The 21,034-nt window shown below is 40.8% G+C and overlaps 1 protein-coding gene and 1 pseudogene across 2 annotated transcripts in view; one reads left to right on the top strand and one right to left on the bottom strand.

Annotated features, from left to right (window-relative positions):
- Nucleotides 1–19,637, bottom strand: part of Adipor2 (adiponectin receptor 2) — a 76,800-nt gene extending 57,163 nt beyond the window's left edge. Inside the window, exon 1 of one of the 2 annotated variants that reach the window (XM_074076377.1) lies at nucleotides 19,480–19,637. The gene's annotated coding sequence lies outside the window, so the exon portion shown is untranslated. Of the gene's footprint in view, nucleotides 1–17,821; nucleotides 17,987–19,479 lie in introns of those variants that run through there. The other variant, XM_020159168.2, reaches the window with a different exon arrangement.
- On the top strand, nucleotides 10,153–14,055 carry LOC109683374 (protein SDA1 homolog pseudogene; annotated as a pseudogene).
- Nucleotides 19,638–21,034: the final 1,397 nt, after the last annotated feature.

Genomic DNA, 21,034 nt, shown 5'->3' with positions numbered 1-21,034 from the left:
TAACCCCAGGCATGGACAGCTTTCATGCAGCAGACCTTACCCTGGAGATGCACTGTAATTCTGCAATCATTCTTATTACCTTCTTGCTCTTTCTGGTTCTTTCAGTAACTGGGGCAATGTACCCAAGAACTGAGGTACATCTAGACCACCCCAACCATCGGTAACACTAGAAAAGACAAAATTTACTACTAAGACTATAGTAATCAAGAAAGTGTAGTACCAGATTAAATTATAAACAGGCAGATCAATCCAATACAATAAAGTTCAGAAAAAGACCTATTCATGTATGGACAAATTGCTTTACAACAAAGTTGCCAAAGTAATTCAATACAGAGGGCAAATAATGCTTAAGAAATAGGATATTCATATGGGAGATGGGGTGGGGGACTAAACTTTTACCTCACATCTTAACACAAAAATTAACTCAAACTGAATCACATAAATAAAGGTAGCATCAAAAACTACAGGACTTCTTTATTTGGAATTGCCACAATGAATCCTGCCTGCACAATGAATACATCCTAATAATGTAAGAGGTGCTTAAGCTGCTTTTGCTGAAAAGTGCTGACTCCTTACTTGAGCCCACAAATTAACTAAAAGCAGCCATCCCTACCTTCATTTTGTATCTGTCTTTGCTCTTGGCCATTCTCTTTGCAGTCACTTGTTGATCACCTTGGATTCCAGCAAGGGTAGAACTGATAACATCTTTATAGCAAGGGAGACTTGCAGGACAGCCCATCCCTCCAAATGAGGACAAATACCTGTTATGATGGGACTGCACCCTGGAACAGGAGCAATCATCTCATAAGAGCCCCTCTGGGAGCCCTTGGACTGAGATAATGGTCAACCAGAACACATGTGACAAGGACTGTTTAACTATGCATAACTTTGTCCCCTGCCCCTGGTTCTTTTGTCTTCTTAGACCTATACCACATGTCTGTACCCTGAAGATGAGCTGAGTGCTTACAATGAGGTACCACTTCACAGTGAAAGAATGGCTAATGCTAAGAATACATCACTAAACATTAATAAGAACTAGTACATTTATGATAGGAGGATAAAATAGTACAACCACTTTCAACAACAATTTGACTTTTCAAGAAAATGCAAACATATCATGACTCAACTACTCTATTTGTACATATTTACCCAGAAAAATAAAAACCTAAATCCCAACAGCTTCAATTACAATAGCCAAACTATCAGGTAAATAAACCAATGGTGATTTATGGGATAGACATACTATAGTTAACACTACTCAACAACAAAGAACAGACTACTGGTACATGTACATAAGATGGATGAATCTCAAAAACCTTACTGAGTAGAAGAAGACAAGACATTAAAGAATTCATTCAAACTGGGCACCGTAGCTGATGCCTGTAATCCATACACTTGAAAGGCCAGCCAAAGCAAAAAAGTTAGCAGGCCCCATCTCAATCACTAAGCAGGGCACAGCAGTACACACCTGTGATCCCAGCTACACATATCCTAGGCAAAAGCTTTAGACCCTATCTGAAAAATAACTAAAGCAAAAAGGGCTAGCATGGCTCAGGGGGAAGAATGCCTGCCAGAGAGCGCCAGACCCTGGGTTCAAACCCCAGTACCTCCAAGATATAAAAGAAAAAAATACACACATACTACTTGATTCTATTTATAATCTGTGTGGATTAAGTAGTTCCCTTGGGCCTCCTTTCTAATCTACCTCCTTTCTCTTCTCAGGTAACATTTACATAACCCAAGATTATAGAAATTTTGAGGAAATGTTAATAGGCACTCAGAAACTGCTTTTGTAAGAAGCCCAGATTCCTCACTTGAGCCAATAAGTTAACTAAAAACAGGAAAAGAGCTTGGTATCTCTGCTTCCACTTTGCATCTGTCTCTTTTTTGCTCTGATTCTGGGAAGGACAGGATGATGGATCTTGTGACAAGTGTCAATCTACCCCACCCCACCCCCAGAACAGCAATGACTTTCTTATCCTGACCAGGCCAGCCTGAACAATTCTGAGATAATGATCAACCAGACTACAGCTTGATCAAGACTGCTTAAACTATGCATGTTTTCAACCCTTCCCTATATAACCTGGAAGGTCATGTCAGTACCCCTGAAGACAGACTTAGGGTCACTGAACCCCTTTATTAGGCCACATTAAATAAATCTTTCTCTGCCCTTTATCACTACTTGTCTCTTTAACTGGTGGGTGGAGAAGGGTGGCCAGCCCTAGTCTGTAGAGACTCTGGGAGTCAGGGCTTTTGCCCTAAATTCCAGTAACAGAAACTACAAGTGTACATGAACTAAGAAACAATAACATTATTTATACTATGACTTAAACAGTCTTCCTTCAGTAAATGAATAGGACCTAAACTTTGTTCTGTCAAGTAAACACAGACCCATTTATAATCATTGTTTTCTCCAACCAAAATGCTTCTTGTTTCAGAAGCTTATATTGCCTGCTATCATACAAATCTATAGGTTGCCATGTGCCAGCTAAGGTGAGCTTTTATACATACTCTCATTTAAATTTAAAACCCTGACTGGGACATAGGACATTATCTCTAAAAACAAGAAGATTGGGATAAACTGTCTATTTAAATTTGTCAAGATAAATTTCTCTAGATAAATTTTCAAAACAGAGAAGCAAGAAGGGACCCATGTAGGTCCTCTCCATTTTACAATACAGACTCCCACAAAGGAAAGCAATTCTATTCCTGCCAGATCATGATGTTATCTCTTTGAGAGAAAAGGTAAAATGCTACTTCACGTGTACCTATTGAAGCTTACTCTGAACTAGGCCCCGTAGTTGTCCCTTCACCCATCAAAGCATTCAATGCCTCCAACACCCTACAAAATGGGGTCCCATTTTATAGATGCAGAAACTAAGGTTTAAGGAGATCAAGCGATTCATCAGACATAAACTTAAATCTTTATCTGACTCCAAAGTTCATGCTTTTACAACCATCTTACAAGTCTTCATTAAACACCAAAACAGTGCACTACAGCCACTAGTTATGGTCAGGAACAAAAAACACAGTATTTTTAAAGGAGGAAAGTCTTTCTATGACTCTTGGAACCATATTACAACTGTCATTCCCATTTCCAAGAACTACATAGTGATCTGTATATCCCAGGTACTGCTTCTGAAACAAAGATTAGTACCCAAAACGCAAATACATATAAAGGAATAAAAATCCTGAATATCGGAATGGCTCAAGTGGTAGAGTGCCTGCCTAGCAAGTGTGAGGTCCTGTGTACCACCAAAAAAAACAAACAAACAAAAATTCTATGTAAAAAAAATCAAACAAAAAAAATTCTATGTAAAAAACCTAAGTTAAATAAGTTGTCACTCATTTACTTACACTGAATCAAAATATGCAAAGACCTCCTTCATAAATCATCTGTACCCACTATTATAATAACCCACTATTCCAACTATTTCAGAAATAAAATCTGTCCAATTAAAATATATGGTTTGCAGAATGAACCTTTTGTGGAAAATCAAAACCATGTATTTCTTCCACTAGTAAGTAACATTTAGGGCCCTATTTCATCTCAGGAGAATCACGATTCAAAGCCAGCCTGGGCAAATAGTTCTCGAGACCCCATCTCAAAAAAAAAAAAAAAAAAAAAGAATCACAAAAAAGGGCTGGTGGAGTAGCTCAAGGGGTAAGCCCTAAATTCAAACCCCAGTACCACCAAAAAAAAAAAAAAAAAAAAAAAACCAGTACCACCAAGGGAAAAGCAAAAGAATATTCTTAAGAACGTAAGTCTGGTTTCGGTTTTAGTTTTTAATAAAGCTGCAGGTTTATTAAGTGGTTAGTTATCACTTATACTTTCTATTACAAGTCATAAATCTAAAAATAAAGCGTGAATCTACAACCTTTCTTGATATTGCTCAATTCCACTAAATCATAAGGTCTTCTTCTAACCATCACTGTAAAGGAAAGAGGAAGAGAAAGAAAAAAGAAAAACCTGGGAGGCTATGGACATGGATCAAGTGGTAGAGCACCTGCCTAGCAAGTACAAGTCCCTGAGTTCAAACCCCAGTATCACCTAAAAAAAAAAAAAAGAAAAGAAAAATGTAGAATATTTAACTATCTGTGGGCCTCAGCAACAATTCTTGTCAGACTAAAGGTATAATAATTTTTTCTTTCCTAAATGAAAAAAAAAAACAGTTCTTATTCTTAAACTAAGTGATTTTGAGTAATTCCTATCAAATATCTCAGAAAGTTAATACTCAAATGATTATCATAAAATCAAAATTAAAAGTCACAAACTTGTAACCCCACAACCTGGGAGACCAAATGAAGCAGGAGCTTGTGTTCAAGGCCAGCCTGGGCTACAAGACCCTGTCTCAAAAAGAGAAAAAAGAAAGTCATAAACTTCAGAACATGTGCTAACAGCAACCAAATGCTCGTAAGTTTTAGATTAAGATATCAATTAACTACCTGCTTATCTAATTTCCAAAGTCTGAGAACTGTAAGTACTAATGCAATGACCAAGCAATCTTACTTCCTTATTAAAGTAACCTCAAAACTGTCTGCAAATCAATTTCAACAACAACAACAACAAAAAGTTAACAGAAAGGACATCTGGGTGAACTACAAAACATGCTCTACATTTATATACTCCTCTAGGCTCTATTTCTGGATCAAGTAATCCACCAATCACATACCCCTAGCTCAGAGGTCACAAATTTGAACATGTGAAGCAGCCTGGAGAAAGACAAAAAAAAACTGTAATCGTGCTCTGCTTAAAAGAATTACAATGCAAAATTTTAAACACTGTTAACATGCTGAGGTAACTGGATATGCACATAAAAATTAAAGCCAGGCACCAGTGGCTCTTAGCTATAATCGTAATCCTAGCTGCTCAGGAGGCAGAGATCAGTAGGATTGTGGTTCAAAGCCAGCCCAGACAAAGAGTTTGAGAGACCCTCTCAAAAATATCCAACACAAAAAAGGACTGTCAGAGTGGCTCAAATGGTAAAGCAACTTGCCTAGCAAGCATGAAGCCCGGAGTTCAGACTCCAGAAACACCAAAAATAAATAAAAGATAAAAAATAAACTGGATCCCTACCCTCACATCATATATCAAGGACATTTTATTTTATTTTTTTTAGGCAAACTCAGACCTAAATATAAAAAACAAACTGAAAACTTTTTTTTCTTTTTTGGTGGCACAGGGGTTTGAACTCAGGGCCTCACACTTGCCAAGCAGGTGCTCTACCACTTGAGCACCTGCCAGTCCTCTGCTAGTCCATTTTGCTCTGGTTATTTTGGAGATGGGGTCTCAAGAAGCATTTGCCTGGGGTGGGCCTCGAATGAAGGGAGGGAAGGAAGGAAAAAAGGAGGAAGAGAAGGAGGGGAAAGAGAGAGAGACCAGTACCAGTGGCTAGCACCTGTAGTCTTAGCTACTCAGGAGGCAGAGATTAGGAGGATCGGAGTTCAAAGCCAGCCCAGGCAAATAGTTCAAGACCCCCCCATCTCGAAAAAATTCATCACGAAAAAGGGCTGGTGGAGTGGATCAAGGTGTAGGCCCTGAGTTCAAACCCCAGTACTGCAAAAAAAAAAAAAAAAAGTTATTTCCTCTAGCTCACCTCAACTCTCCATCCTCCCAAATCTCAGCCTCCCAAGTAGCTAACATTACAGGCATGAGCCACAGGTACCCAGCAAACTATGAAATCTTTTTGAAAAACGAGAGAATCTTAATGACCTTTAAGTAGCAAACTGATTTCTTGATTAAAACACAAAGGTTAAACGCCAGTAAGGAAAAAGTAATCAGTTTTGTGGTTGTTGCTGTTGTTTAAGACAGGGTCCCCTTAACAGCTCAGGTTGGTGTTAACTCCCCACCCTCTTACCTCAGCCTCCCACATCCTGGAATTATAGGCATGAACTGTCACGCATGTCCAAAAGTGATAGATATGATAATCATTTCCATTCAGCAAACAAACCATATAAAGTTAACAGATAAACCACAGACTGAGAAAAGTTATTTGCAATTCACTCAAAAGACATAATCAGAATATATAATAACTCCTAAAGTCAATTTAAAAAAACAATTCAATTGGCTATGTGAGAAAAACAAAGAAGCGCCAACTCAAGAAATAGAAAACTAGGGCTGGTAGAGTGGCTCAAGTAGTAGAGTGCCTGCCTAGCAAGCATGAGATCCCGAGTTCAAATCACAGCACTGACAAAAACAAACAAAAAAATGTGTATTTAAGAAACAGAAAACTTACTAACACTCTCAAAAAAATGTTTTAAAAAACTGAAAATTGAAGTCATCCAACATGTGAAAACACAATCTCATAATTGGTCAAAAAAATAAAAGACAATGCGTTTCACACTCATCTGATTTGTAAACATCTAAGAAAAACCTGATGATGTCATGAACCATAAGGATTTGGAGGTGGCAAATTCTCATATTTGGTGCTAAAAAACACAAAGTGATAAATTTTAAGAGCAATTTAACAACATCCAAAACAGTTAAAAATTTTCCATAACCAGCAGCTAGGGAGGCTGAGGCTGAAGGATCAGAGAATTCAGTGTCACCCTAGGCTATACAGGGAGACTTACCTCAAAAATAACAAGAAAACAAACCAAAAAACCTCCAAAACCTTCAGTCTTAAGATCTGACTTCCAACTTTATAGCACATATACATACAGAAATTAAAACTCACAAAACATGTTATCTGTATGCCTGCAACACAACCTGATAACTTAGCTTTCTATCTGAATCCCTAAATTGATTTCACAACCCCTTAAGGAGTCACAGCATGCAGTTTAGAATATGTGCAGGGAAGGTTATGGTGACTCATATCTGTAATCTTAACACTAATGAGCAAGAAGCAGGAAAATCAGAGTTTGAAACAACCTGGGCTTCACAGTGAGATACTGTCTTAGAAAAAACAAGAGCAACTTGCAGGGCTGAGGATGTCAGTGATAGAATGCTTGCCTCGCATGGATAAAGCCCTGGGTTCAATGGTTGCACCACAACAAGATATATAAGGAATACTTGCAAAAGATCTTAAATATGTGCCAAAGAATTCCTGATCAAGACTGTTCAGTGTGTCATTGGGTTTTTGAATTTTTTTGGTTTTTTTTTTTTTTTGGCGGGGGGAGTTGTTTGTTTAGTGGGACTGGAATTTGAACTCAGACTCCTAAATAACTAAGGATTACGGCACCTGGCTAGCATTGTCTTTAATCTAATAATCTAACCTAAACGCCTATCAACATGAGAATTTAAGCTGGTTATAATTATATAATAGACTGAGATTATACAGTAGATAGACGTGATAGCTACCATTACTTGGTTGGATACACAAAACTGCCATTGTGTGGGTCAAAAATGGCAGAACACTGGGCTGGGCACTGCTGAGTGGCAAAGCATGTGCTTAGCATGCACGAGGCCCAGGGTTCCATCCCAGCAACCCTCCTCCAAAAAATAAAGGTAAAATATCACCAATTTCATACTAATCTAAAAAAACATGTTTCATAAAAGATAAATTACTGTAGGTAAAACAGCATTTACATGAAGTTTGAAAATATGCAAAACAATACTATTTTTTTAATGAAGATATATCTATATAGTATTTATACAGAAACAGGAAGTAGGAATGATCAACAAATTCAAGACAGTAGTTACTTGTCTGTAGAAAATGAAATATAATCCAAGAAGATATAACCATATATAAAAGTCTTTAAAAAAAAACGAGAAGCCAGGCACCAGTGGCTCACACCTGCAATCTAACTACTTGGAAAGCTAAGATTAGAGGAAGGAGGTTTCAGACCAGCCTGGGCAATTAGTTTATGAGACTCCCCCCCCCATCTCCAAAATAATTAGAGCAAAATGGACTGAAGGAGTGGTTCAGATGGTACTGTGCCTGCCCAACAAGCATGAAGCCCTGAGTTCAAAGCCCAGTCCCACAAGGGGGGAAGGGAATAGCTGGGCATAGTAATCCCATGCACCCAGGAGGCAGAGATGAGGACTATGGTTCAAAGCCAGTACAGATAAAGAGTTAGTGAGACCTTATCTCGAAAATACCCAATACACACACACACACAAAAAAAGGGGCTGGCAGAGTGGCTCAAGTGGTAGAGCAACTGCCTAGCAAGTGTGAAGCCCTGAGTTCAACTCCCAGGACCATGAAAAAAAAAAGATATTCACCACTGGCTGGGTGAGGTGGCTCTCAGCTACTCAGGAAGCAGAGATCAAGAGGATCATGATTCCAGGCCAGCTCAGGCAAAAAGTTAGAAAGACTCATCCTAACAAAAAAGCTAGGTGTGATGGTGCACACCTGTAATCCCAGCTACAGGGGAGTTCTAAGTAGGAGGATCGGTGGCCGGCGCCCCCCCCGCCCCCCCCACACCCCCACCCCCCCACCCCCGCAAGAAACGTGAGACCCTATCTGAAAAGTAGCTAAAGCAAAAAGGCCTGGGGGCATGATTCAAGTGCTTGGCCAACACAAATCCCAGTACCATCAAAAAAATTTACCCCTGAAAAACTGGTTTTATCTTCCTGCAATTTAATGCTACGTATTTTACCATTCTTCCATTTTTTTCCCTTTACTTCCATTAAATTCTGTGGCCAGTTGGTGATGAAATCTGCTCAATCCTTTTCCTGGTTTCTCTTCTTGTGAAGGCTTTCTTGCTTTTGGGCAGTACTGGAGTGTTTAATTCAGGGCCTTGTGCTTGCTAGTCAAGTGCTCTACCACGTGAGCCATGCCCCCAGTCCCTGGTTTCTCTTTTTTACACATATTTTATTACACCCCTTGATCTTTTATATTAAGTTGCCAGAAATTCCTCCTAAGATGAAAAGGGATACAATAAATTTCAAGGAAATTTAAAAAAAAAAATTTATTCCACTCTGCTAGAAAGTTTTCATAATATAACCCCCACCACTACCACTTCTTCCATGGCCAAAGGAATGAGTATGCAAATACAGCTATGCATACGTGTTCATTATATTAAAATTGCAGGACACATGTATTAAAGTGAACATGCTGCCAATGACAAATAATTAGCCAATATTCTAACAATAAACATCCAAAAAAAAAAAAAAAGCCTAAATGATTAAAAGGTAATAAGCTAATTAATTTTGCCTCTTCAAGACTACATGCTTTGTATATTGCTTTCTGGTACATGAATGTTCTAGGAAATACAGAGGTCCAATAAGAATGTGTAACACTCATAAAGAAATTTTCATATTTCTGTAGTCCTCAATAAAAAACTTTAAGTGTCCCTCCCATTAGTATTCTTTCATCACTGAAGATAAACTGGCAATTCCCAAAATCAAGCTTGCCTTTTCCCTGTCTGAACTCTTATGATATCTAATTAAGCCAAGCTGTAATATCATTAGTCAACATACATCCCCACCTAACTGGTATACGCCAATCCAAAAACTCCAAAACCATGGGAAATGTGAAACAAATCCTCTATTTAATTAAGTCCTAAACTTCTAATTTCTGAATACCAACCGTGCTTAGAAAAGCATATCAAGATGGCCACTTTATGCTGTATTTTTTTCAATATTTATATTTCACAAAGACTTTGAAAGTTATTTTTTAAAAAGTTAAAGCACTTCACTCAGCAGTAAGCTCAAAAGAACATGAACCAACTGAGGTTTCAAAAAAGGTTTTCATTTACTCACCACCTGCAACATATACCAGGAATGCCAATAGATACAGTACATCCACTAGGCTACACAATCAGGCACCAGTGGATCACGCATGCAATCCTGGCTACTTGAGAGGCTGACATCAGGAGTATCACGGTTCAATGCCAGCTTGGGCAAAAAAAGTTCTTGGGACCCCATCTCAATCAATATAAAGCTGGGCATGGTGACGTACACCTGTCGTCTCAGTGAAAGCAGGAAGCACAAAATAGGGGATTTCAGTCCAGATCCACTGCAAAAAGAACAGGAAGAATGGCTCAAGTGGAGGCACTCCTGCCTAAAAGGCATGAAGCCCTGACTTCAAACCCCAGTACGGCCAAAAGAAAAAATGCTATACTCTCAAAAAATATAATCATGTGTCATATAACAACAATGCAGTCAATGAGACGCACATACAACAGCCACCTCACCACAACATAGTGGAACTGAAAAGCCCTATCACTACACAGCCACTGAAAAATTACAGCACATCACTTCGCGTTATGGTGATCTACTCAACAAAGGTAACACATGAGTACATCCTGGCATACACATTCACTGCACTGTATGTGCTTCTCCTACTTATGAAAAGTTTACTGTAAAACAGCGTTACACTGGCAGCAGCCCCATTTGTCGTGTGCTTACCAGATTTCTTGATGGGATCAAGAGGCCATGTCAAGTTGGCGTCCAGGTTTGTGTAAGTATACTCTCTGATGTTCACATGACAACTAATCACCCAACACATCTTAGAACAGATCTCTGTCTTTAACCTGCACATGACTGTACTGTGTACTAGTCAGTCACATTCATTTTTATCACAGACAGCAAAATCATATGCTTTCAAGAGCTAAGTAGAGAACCTAAGTAGGTGGAGTAGCTCCAACTAAGGGAGTATGAGGAAGAACAGAATTCGAACCCCACCCAAAGTCATTCTCCTCCAGCTTTAAAAGAATGCTAGCAACCCCCCCAAAAAATATATACATATATATATATATATGCACACATATCAGGCCAAGCATGATGGTGCACACCTACAATCCCAGCACTCAAGAGACATAGGCAGAAAAATCTGAGTTCAAGGCCAGCCTGGGCTACACAATGAGAACTTATCTCAAAAATTTTTTAAATGAAAATTAGCTCCTAACTGGACAGCCAAAATATACTGCCAATGTTTAATCACCTATCAGATAAGCAAAAATTTTTAAAAAGCTCACAATGGAATGAAGAAGCTACACTTCATACACATTTCTGGTGAGAGTTTATATTACTGTTACCTTTCTGGATGGCAGCTGCTAATATACATCAAAATGAGCATGTATTTCCTTCAACTGGACTATCAGAAAATTACTACAAAGAATTAGCATGTAATAACTGCAGTGTAATGCATAAAGACAATATACATTTAAACGATGGAAAAATTCAACAACAGGAACACTATTAAAATAAGCCCATCCAAAGCCAAGCTTGGCGGCTCAAGCCTGTAATCCTAGATACTTAGGAAGCAGAGATGGGGAGGATCAAAGTTCCACACCAGTGTGGGCAAAAAGCTTAAACTCCATCTCAACCAATATAAAGCAGGATGTGGTAGAAGGTGCAGTCCACACCACGCAAAAAGTGAGACCCTATCTCTCCAAAATAACCAGAGCAAAAAAGTCTGGAAGTGTGGCTCAAGCAGGTAGAGAGCACCTGCCTAGCAAGCACCAAGCCCTCAGTTCAAACCCCAATACCACTAAAATATTACAGAAGAGTAGAGAATACCAGGTGTGGTGGCACATATATATAATCCCAGCATTGGGAGACCAAGGAAGGAGGATTTCAAGTTCAAGGCCAGTGTGGGTTACATTGGGAAACCTGGTTTCAAAAAAAAAAAAAAAGGGCACCAGAGGCTCACTCCTGTAATCCTAGCTACTCGGGAAGCAGAGATCAGGAGGATCTCAGTTAAAAGCCAGCCCAAGCAAATAGTTCTTAACAGTGTATCTCAAAAATACCCAGCACAAAAAAACAGGCCTGGGGGCATGGCTCAAGTGATATAGCACCTGCCTAGCAAGCATGAGGTTCAAACCTCAGTATCACCAAAAAAAAAGAAAAGCAGGGACTGGGAATGTAGCTCAGTGTGTACCAAAGCCCTAGGTTCAATCTCTAGCAATGCCAAAAAAAAAAGTAAATGCAGATTTATTGACATGGAAAGCTATCTACAAACATTAATTTTTAAAAACATACTACTACAAGCCAAGATGGCACCACCTGCCAAGCTCCCAAGTGCTATTTCTGGTCACATCCAAAAGCACAATTTCATGCCACAGCCGAGATGGGTTGGCAAGTGTCAGTGGTGTAGGTTTCTGAGAACTGTTCACTGCAGATACAGTGAGCAGCCAGTATGTCCACGAGAAACAGAAACTAGCTGCCCAGCAACCTCCAGCATTATAGGATCCAATAAAGTAGACCCATTGAAGAGTTTCTACAGCAATATAAACTCAGGGTGGAGAAATCAAATTATAACCAAATACACCCAGCAAAAAACTGAGCTAGTGATATTTATGGCACAGATTGGTCACTGCTGCCTAGATCATCCAGATAACTTTCAAGAGCTAAAGGACCTGCTTTGGTATAATTATGTCTTGACTCTGGATCTTCTATAACATTTTTCACAGCTATGACCTCACTGAGAAATAAGAATCACATCAATGCACAAGTTTGCTAGAGCTCTTCTTTGAACTTCTGTTGCCATAATAAGCTTCTGAGACCTTATATACTCTCATCATGACTGATATTAAGAATGTAAGTCCAAGGGCCAGGGCGGTGGCTCAACTGGTAGGGTGCATGCCTAGCAAACGGAAGGGCCTGAGTTCAAACCCCAGTACCACCCCAAATAATTTAAAAATAAGAAATTTTTCAAGAAGTGAAAAACCCAAAAACAAAGTGAATATACTATTACAGAATTACATATACACCAAGATAACTTTAACTATGATGACTGACCTCTACACAAGAAACATCTGGAATGATACCAAAACTGTTCAGCGTTATCACAACTGCATGTTTCTCTAAAGTCACCAAGATATTGGCTGCTGCCTTGACTCTTTCTTTTTTTTTTTTTTTTTTTTTGGGGGGGGGTGGGGGAGGAGGTTGTTTGGTTTTGAGACAGAGTCTTGTTTTGTATGTAACCCACACTGGCCTCGAACTCATGATACACCTCCCTCAGCCTCCCAAATGGTAGGATTACAGGCAATGGCCACCATACCCAGCTTGCTGCCCTGAATTTCATCCTATAACAAGATGGAAAAAAAGAGAAACAAACAGTACAGCAACTCAGAATATGAAAATAAAGGCCAACAGCAAGAGACCTACTACTGCAATATGTCATGGGGAAGAGAGGTGCCACACATAAGACAAAGGTCTGAATGTGCCCAAAATATAAAGAAAAAAATAAAGCTGTTCACTTCATTTGTGATCCTCAAGGTTTGTGCACTAAAGTGCCAAGCATGGTGGTACACACCTACAATCCCAGCCACTCTGGAGGCAGAGGCAGGAAGAAAGATCATGGGTTCAATGCCAGCCCAGGCAAAGGTAGTGCAAAACTCCATCTCAAAAACAAAATAAAAACAAAAAGACTGGGACATAGCTCAATTGATAAGAGTGCTTACCTAGCATGCACAAGCACTACAGAGGCTCAATCCCAAGCAACTGACACACACACCCACACATACATATACGCTAAGGAGAGATTTGAAGTGAAGATAACGTTTGTGAACCTTATCTCCAGATTGTTAGCAATTCATGAGCATTCTAACTTCTATGTCCTTCGGCAAAAGTTTTTGCAAACATACTAAGGTAACAAACATCTGTTTGTATGCAAGCATCTCACCATCTAGTCGTCCTAAAGATCAGCCATTATTGCTGATGACTGTGACCAACCATTCTGCTATATACAAAAATTCTGGGGATATCCTAACAGTAGAAATCAATGCTATTAAAAAGAAAAAAAAAAAAAAAAAGATAACAGCCCAGTGTCCCCCAGCCATGACTACAGAACTTGCTCAAGACCTGGCCCAGTATAACACAAACAAAGATAAAAAAGTGATGATGCCTGCTAGAACTTTGATTCAATTCTTCCAGACCTTTAGACGTTGCAGCAGAAATCCCAGGGTAAGCCCACACAGACCTTGAAAAATCAAAAGTGCAAGAATATGAAGAATTAGGTGCTAAAGATTACATTCTAGGAACATAAGCTCTGAAAGCTGAAAACAATAAAGATGGGTGAAGAAGCACCAGTCTCAAAGAGGACACTGACAGTGAAGGGTTGATGGGGACCACTGTTTCAATACAGAGCTGCACGAAATTCCAAGAAGCATGATGGTGGAGGAGCAGAGACCCAAAGACTCAGGAAGACTTCCAGAAAATCTACACAGTCCATCAAAGGAAAAAGTCAGTGTTGCCTCCAAGGAAACCCCAAAAAGGAAATACTTTCAAATAGATAGTGAAGAGAAGCAAGCTACTTTTTGGAACATGTACAGGCCTTCATAAAAAAAAAAAAAAATCCCAAAGTCCAGCCAGGCTGATGCCTCAAGTTTAAGGTCAACCTGGGCTACAAAATCAGACCCTGACACACACAACTTCTCAAAAAAAAGCATTCCTTTGGAGAAAAGCAATTAGCACTATGATATCATTTTTGAGGCAAGGTACCACTATGTAGCCCAGGCTAGCCTTGCACTGCCAAGCCTCCTGCCTCAACCTTCTAAGTACTAGGATTACAGGTAAGAACCACTGCACCAGGCAAGATATAATTTTAAAAAGAAACTTCTAAACAAGTTTTCTATTCCAAAGAAAACAGCTAAATTTGTATCACTGATCTGAAAATTAGAAAACCAAGACTATTTATACCAGGGATATGGTGATACATGCCTGTAAACCATCCCAGCATTAAGGAGGCTGAGGCAGAAAGATTACCAATTTCAGACCAGCCTGGGCTACATATGGAGACCTTGTCTCAAAATAAAACAAAAAGAATATTTTCATTAGCCAGCCATGATGGCACTCACTGGCACTCCTAGCACTTGGGAGGCTGATGCCAAGCCTCTGATTGCAAGCTCCAGGCCTCCCGGGCCTACACAGGGAATCTCAATGACAAAAAAAGTATTTGCGTGAGTGCATGTATGTTTACTTATTTATTTTTTTTTTTTTGGTGGGACTGGGGTTTGAACTCAGGGCTTCGAACTTGCAAATCAGGCTCTCTACCACTTGAGCCATACCACCAGTCCAGACACACTGTATTTTGAAAGAAAAAAAAAAGCACACTGCTGAACAATGAGTGGTTTGAGTCCATTAAAAAAAAATTTTTTTTAAACACAAAAAATAAGCCCTAATGTAAACTATGAACAAATTGATAACAATGTATTGGTTTATCAACTAAAACAAATGTGCCACAACAAATGTACAAGATGTCAGTAATAAGGGAACCAAGAGGGGAGAAAATAAGGGAACTTTCCGTACTGTCAGTTCAAATTTCTGTAAATCTAAAACCCGTCTAAAAAAGTCTACTTTTCAATTTTACATATGCAGACAGATTTACAAATACTTGTATATGCAGACAAAGAGTGCTAGAAAAATCTGTCTCTGTTACTAGTGGTTATCTACAAAGAACTTAACTTGAAGTAAGAATATGAGGAGAAATGTTCTATTGTATCCATCTGGACTGACTAAACTTTCTGTACTGTAAGGAGAGGCTCTGTAGCATGTGAAGAGCTTGTGTTCTGAAACGAGACTACATTGTTTCAAATCCCAGCTCCAACACTTAGCTGATGAACTTCAGCAGTTAAGTTTCTCCATGCGCAGTCTCCTCACCTATAAAAAAGGAGTAGCAGTATGTACTCACAGAGCTGCTGCAGGTATTAAATGGCTTAATAAACCCCCTTTCTAGTGAGGTCTTCAATGCAGAAAAATACCAAAGCCAAATAAAACCCTGAAACTTTTTTATTTTAAAAAAGCAGATTACAAAGCAACAATTATTCATGACTCCATTTCCATAAAAATAATCACCAAGTGATTCTATAAGGGTAATATCACACACATATACAACCCTCCGGTATAATTCTGAATTTTTACTTCCTCTTTTAAAGTTTTTTGACTCATTTTACATTGAGTATGCATTTTTCTTTTCTTTTTTTTGAGACTGACCTTCAACTCTGAATCATCCAGCCTCCGAGTACTGGGATTACAGAAATGAACCACCACACCCAGCCTTAAATGTGCATCATTTTTAAAAGAGAGCTACATAATAAATATTTTAGCCTCTGCAGATAATATTGGTCTCTGGTACAATGACACAACTCTGCCATTGTACCACAACAGCAGTCACAAATGGTAACAACTGCATATGGCTGTGTTCCAATAAAAACTTTATTTAAAAAAATAGGCAGTAGGCCTGCAGACTATAAAGATTGCAAACTTCTGAAATAAAGAATAAAAAATTGTTTTCATTTAGGAAAACAAAATATGACTTATACTAAAGAAAATGCACTAGCCAAATTGATACTATTAATGGAAACTATCCACTCATTTATAAATTCATAGGATGAGACCAGGGATACAAAAAAAAAAAAACCTCTGAAGCTCCGAAAATCTTACCCTCTCTGCTAGTACCCAGAGAAAATGAAATCTGCTGCTAAGTAGTCCACACCCAGATAGAAACATATACTGGGTAGGCAGTAAAAAAAAAAAAGCCAAAAGAAAAATGCCTTTTATATTTACATTTCGTAATTTACCACCAATCAGCTGCCACCATTTTTGTACAAGCCTCACCTACCCATGAAATAATTTTAGTTTACAGATCATCACGATCAACAATGTGACAAATCTTTAAGAAAGAGTAAAGGTAAGAATTATCTTCTAACAGTGTAAGAGCCAGAGGGTGGTGAAAAGAAACCCTACGGTGACCTTTGTAAGAGGACACTTCAAACTTCCTAACTCACAAGTTTGTAATCTCCCCTTTAAAAAATAAAGCTTTGAGGGCTAGAGGCACAGCTCAAGCTCAAGGGCCAGGGTTTAATACCCAGTACTGCAAAATAAAATAAAACAAGATAAAGCTTTGAGCCAGAGGTGGTGATGGCCCACTCCTGTAATCACAGCACTTGGGAAGCTGAGGCAGGAGGCCAGGTTGAAGGCCATCCTGGGCTACATAGTGAGACCCTGTCTCATAGTAAATAAATAAAGCTTTGAAAAGAAGGAATTTCATTGGGAAGAGTTTTCTGATCAATAATTTTAAATGTTACAACAGCCTTCGTGTTTTAAGTGATTTCTTGGGGAAGTGGGGTGAAAGATCTACTTTTTTAGAGATACAGTAGGAATAATATAAGGCTGAGAAATCCAGAGTCAAAAAATTTTTAAGAACTAAAAGACCATTCTACTGGGGGGGGGGGGGAACCTGCAACGAAGCACTGAGCCCTATAAAATCCCAGTTGAACGTTGAATCTTTCTACTAAAATTCATTGATGAACCATCTCATGAAGTTGTCAGATTCCAGAGGTAAAAGTTTCAATCAAGGTCAAAAGCCAGGAGAAGGAAAAAAAAGCATCCGATTCCCATCCAAACTCTGTCACAAACCCCAAAACTAAAGTTTACAGCCCTTCTGCCAGCCGTTTCAATAACAAGCCAACGCTGGCAGACGAAAAGCCACAGGGGCTCGGAGAGCAGGGCCCGAGTGCCGTCCCAAGCGGGCTGGCCACCAGAGCGCCACCCCAGAAAAGGTGGACGACACCTCCGCGCCACAGCCGCCAGAAGTAGAACTGGGCACAACTCCTCCGAAGCCTGCCACCCAGACCTTCCGAGAAGTGACAAAAGACACGGAGTCCGGAAAAGACCAGCAGCAAAGAAGAGCAAGAGCCAGGGGCGAGGGGCTTCGGACCCCTTTAGGAGGGGCGAGCGCGCTAGGCGACTGTCACAAGCAGCTGCAAGGGCTGCGGGAGCATCAGGCCCCTCACGGCCGCCCCTCAGCCACCGCACACCCTACGGGGCGACATCGGTCAGAGTTCGGGGACCAAGCTGAGGGTGGGACAAGCGCGCGCAGTCCCCGGCCCGCGAGGGGACACCTGCCCTCAGCGCTCGCCTCCTCCCCGACCCCGGGCTCTCCTTCCCTCTGCGCCCGGGAAACGGCGCTCGCACTCCAGAGATGCTCACCCGGAGCTCGCCGCCGCCTCGCCGCACACCTCGGACTCCTTCGGGAAGCAGCGCTGAGGGGAAGGGGGAGGAGGGGGGAACGGAGGAGGGAGGGGGCCCAGCCCGGTGAAGCCGTCGCCGCTGCCGCCGCCGTGATACCTCGTCTGGGATCGTGCTCGCGCCGCCGCGACCGCCGCCGCCGCGTCTCCCCGCCCCCGCGACCGCTCGTCGTCGTGACGCACATCGCACGAGGATGCTCAACCCAATCAGACCGCATCCCGTGCGCAGGCGCGCTGGCCTAAACCGGAAGCTGCCCCTCTGACCGCGCTACAACTTCGATGCATCTTGGGAGTTGTGGTTTGGCCAGGAACTGAGTGTAAACAGTGCAAGGCATGGAGGGACAGAGGGGAGAGTGCTCCATCGCGGTACCACAACTCGGCTCGGGGCTTCCCTGTCTCCGAAAAGGGAAGCAGTTTAGAGCTGACGGGGAAGGGCCACCGCGGCTCCCGGACGCTTTTCCCCGACTCTGTGGGACAGGCTACACATTAGATTTGGGCAGGAGCGTGTGTTGTGGCAATGGTCAATATAATGCCAAGCGTCATCTTGTGAAAGCTTTGGGATGCCGAAAGCTTTTGTCAACTCTTGCCCAAAACAGCAGTTTACCTTTTATTGCCAGGTCAACATATTACGATTTGTGCCCAACTGCTAAAAAATGTATACGCACCCACTAACTCTTAAACATGTAATTCAGAATGGTTTTTAAATGGTTTTGAAGTAATGGTAGATGAGAAACCACTTAAGCATTGAGGATCTATGTCCATTTGCCCAGAATGGTTTGGGACGGGTGAGCGTCTGTATTGCGCTCTACCTTAGGAACCAAGAACAGCTGTGGTCACATACTCAGTCTATTAGAAAAGGAACTGTAAGAGCTGGCCTGCAGAAAAAAAAATGATTCCTTGCAGGAGGAATTTATCACACTCAAGGGGTTGAGGCCTTGACTGTCAGAGCTCTTGATAGTGGGCAAAGGAAATTCCTAAGCTTTAGCGCAAGCCTATGTCCACAGCTATTGTCTGTCTGCCCCTTGGAACCACAGCAAGGAAAACAAAGGGTGCAGGAAAAAGCTTCCCAGGACTCACATCCAAGAGGCTGGAGTCTGATACACAAAGGGGGGATGGGGGAGACTCTTCAGCCTGGAAATTAAATTTTAAGAAGTGATTAAAGTTACTAAAATTAAAAAAAAAAAAAAAAAGACCAAGATAGCCTTAATGCAGAACTAAGGCCCAATCACCTAAGCCTGAAAGAGATAAAATTGGTAGAAGTAAAATTAGAGGAACTAAATACAAAGGAACTAATTCCAGGAGAGGAAGGAGTGGAGAGGAGAACGGGAATACAGTGGAGGGTGAACTTGTTCAACGTATACCATAGGATGGAATAGTCACGGTGAAATCGTTTTGTGCTATTAAGTGTGCTAATTCAAGAACAAAATTAGAAATAAAGGAACTACTTCCCTTCAAGGGGTAGCTTACATTAAACAAGTTACCTTTTTTAAACAAGCCACATCAGACCCTCAAAGTGCTCATGTCTTCTCAGCTAACAAGAAAAGACATTGCCACCCTCCGAGCTGACTGGCCATTCCCCTGAGGTCCACCTCTATGACTAGCCTCCTCCCCACCCCTTACCCAAATGGCACCATCCAATGTTCCAAAGCAGAATTTTCAGGCACCTCCCTGACCAAGCTTCAGCTGATAATCTTCATATATTGCCTTCTGAGTTCTTCGGGAAAATTATAGGGGATTCAGTGAAATCCTGCATCCTCCAGTGTCAGCTGCGGATCTTAAGAATCTCTGTTCTGCCCATTCTTCTGATGTCACATTTCTCCATAGGAGGGTAGAGCGCGTCATCTCTGCAGCACAAGAGGGATTTCCTGCCACCCTACCCCCTGCTAGTTCACCATGACCCAACAGTGCCCTGTGGCACAGCTAGTCTGATTAGTCAGCACTGCAATTTGTTGACTAGGAGGGTGAAACACTGGGTGGGGAACATTCATAATCCAGCTGGGTCTTTAGTGACAAACTATGTTGGTGACATGATGACACTGGGATTGCTGGCAGGGCAGAAAAACCCCCATTGTGATATGTAAGGTAATAGCCAATGAGAATTGGAGATAGGTCTAAGGCAACAAGCAAATGACAGTCCAGCTTTCAAATCCAAATAAAATTCGAGTTGCCATTGTGAATTTAAATTTGAGTTTACAATTGGCTTTTGTTCTCGAAGGAGGAAAATTTTTTCTTTTTTTCTCTGCTCAGAACAACTGCTTTTTTGTTTGGGGTTTTTTTGTTTTGTTTCATGTTTTGAGACAAAGTCTCAATATATAGCCCAACTTGGCCTTGAACTTACCATCCTCCTGCTTCAGCCTCTGAGCGCTAGGACTGATTACATTACAGATGTGTGCCACCATGCCCAGCTACAGCAATTGCTATTTTAAAGAAGAAAAAAAATACTCTACTAGTGAAAACCAAAATTAATAGTCTTCTTTGAGATTCCTCTATCTGTGTGTTTGAAAAATTACAAGCCAAGCATGGTGTTACATACCTGTACTGTCAGCACTCTGGAGTCTAAGGGAGAAGGACCTCAAGACTGAAGCTGAGATACACAAGACTCTGTCTCAAAAAAGAAGGGCTGGAGTAGAAGCTCAAATGGTAGAGCACTTGACTAGCAAGCATGAGGCCCTGAGTTCAAACCCCAGTACCACACACACACACACACACACACACACACAAAACTCAAAAAAGAAAGAAAGGAAAGGAAAGGCAGGAGGGAAGGAAGAAAGGAAGGAAAGAGGGAAGGCAAAAGGAAGGAAGGAATAAATAACAATTTCATTACTACAAAATACTTAAAACCTTGTCTAGCTGGGCACCTGTGGCAGGAAGATCACAGTTCAAAGCCAGCCTGGACAAATAGTTCAAGAGACTCTACCTCGAAAAAAACCTTCACAAAAAAAGGAGGGGAAGGGGTGGAGTGAGTGACTCCAGTGACAGAGCCCTTGCCCAGCAAGTATGAGGCCCTATAGCTCAGTCATAGAGCACTGCCTGCTATATGCAAGGCCCTGGATTTGATACCCTAGCCTAAAAAAAATGTGTGTATGAGGGGAAACTCTGGACAATAAAGAAGATGAACCATTAAAAAAAAATAGACCAAAAGAAAGGACAGATGTCAAATCAGAGATGGGGGGGG

Source organism: Castor canadensis, chromosome 6, assembly GCF_047511655.1.
Source record: "Castor canadensis chromosome 6, mCasCan1.hap1v2, whole genome shotgun sequence".
Classification (NCBI taxonomy): Eukaryota; Metazoa; Chordata; class Mammalia; order Rodentia; family Castoridae; genus Castor; species Castor canadensis.
This window is presented reverse-complemented; position numbering and strand designations above follow the sequence as displayed.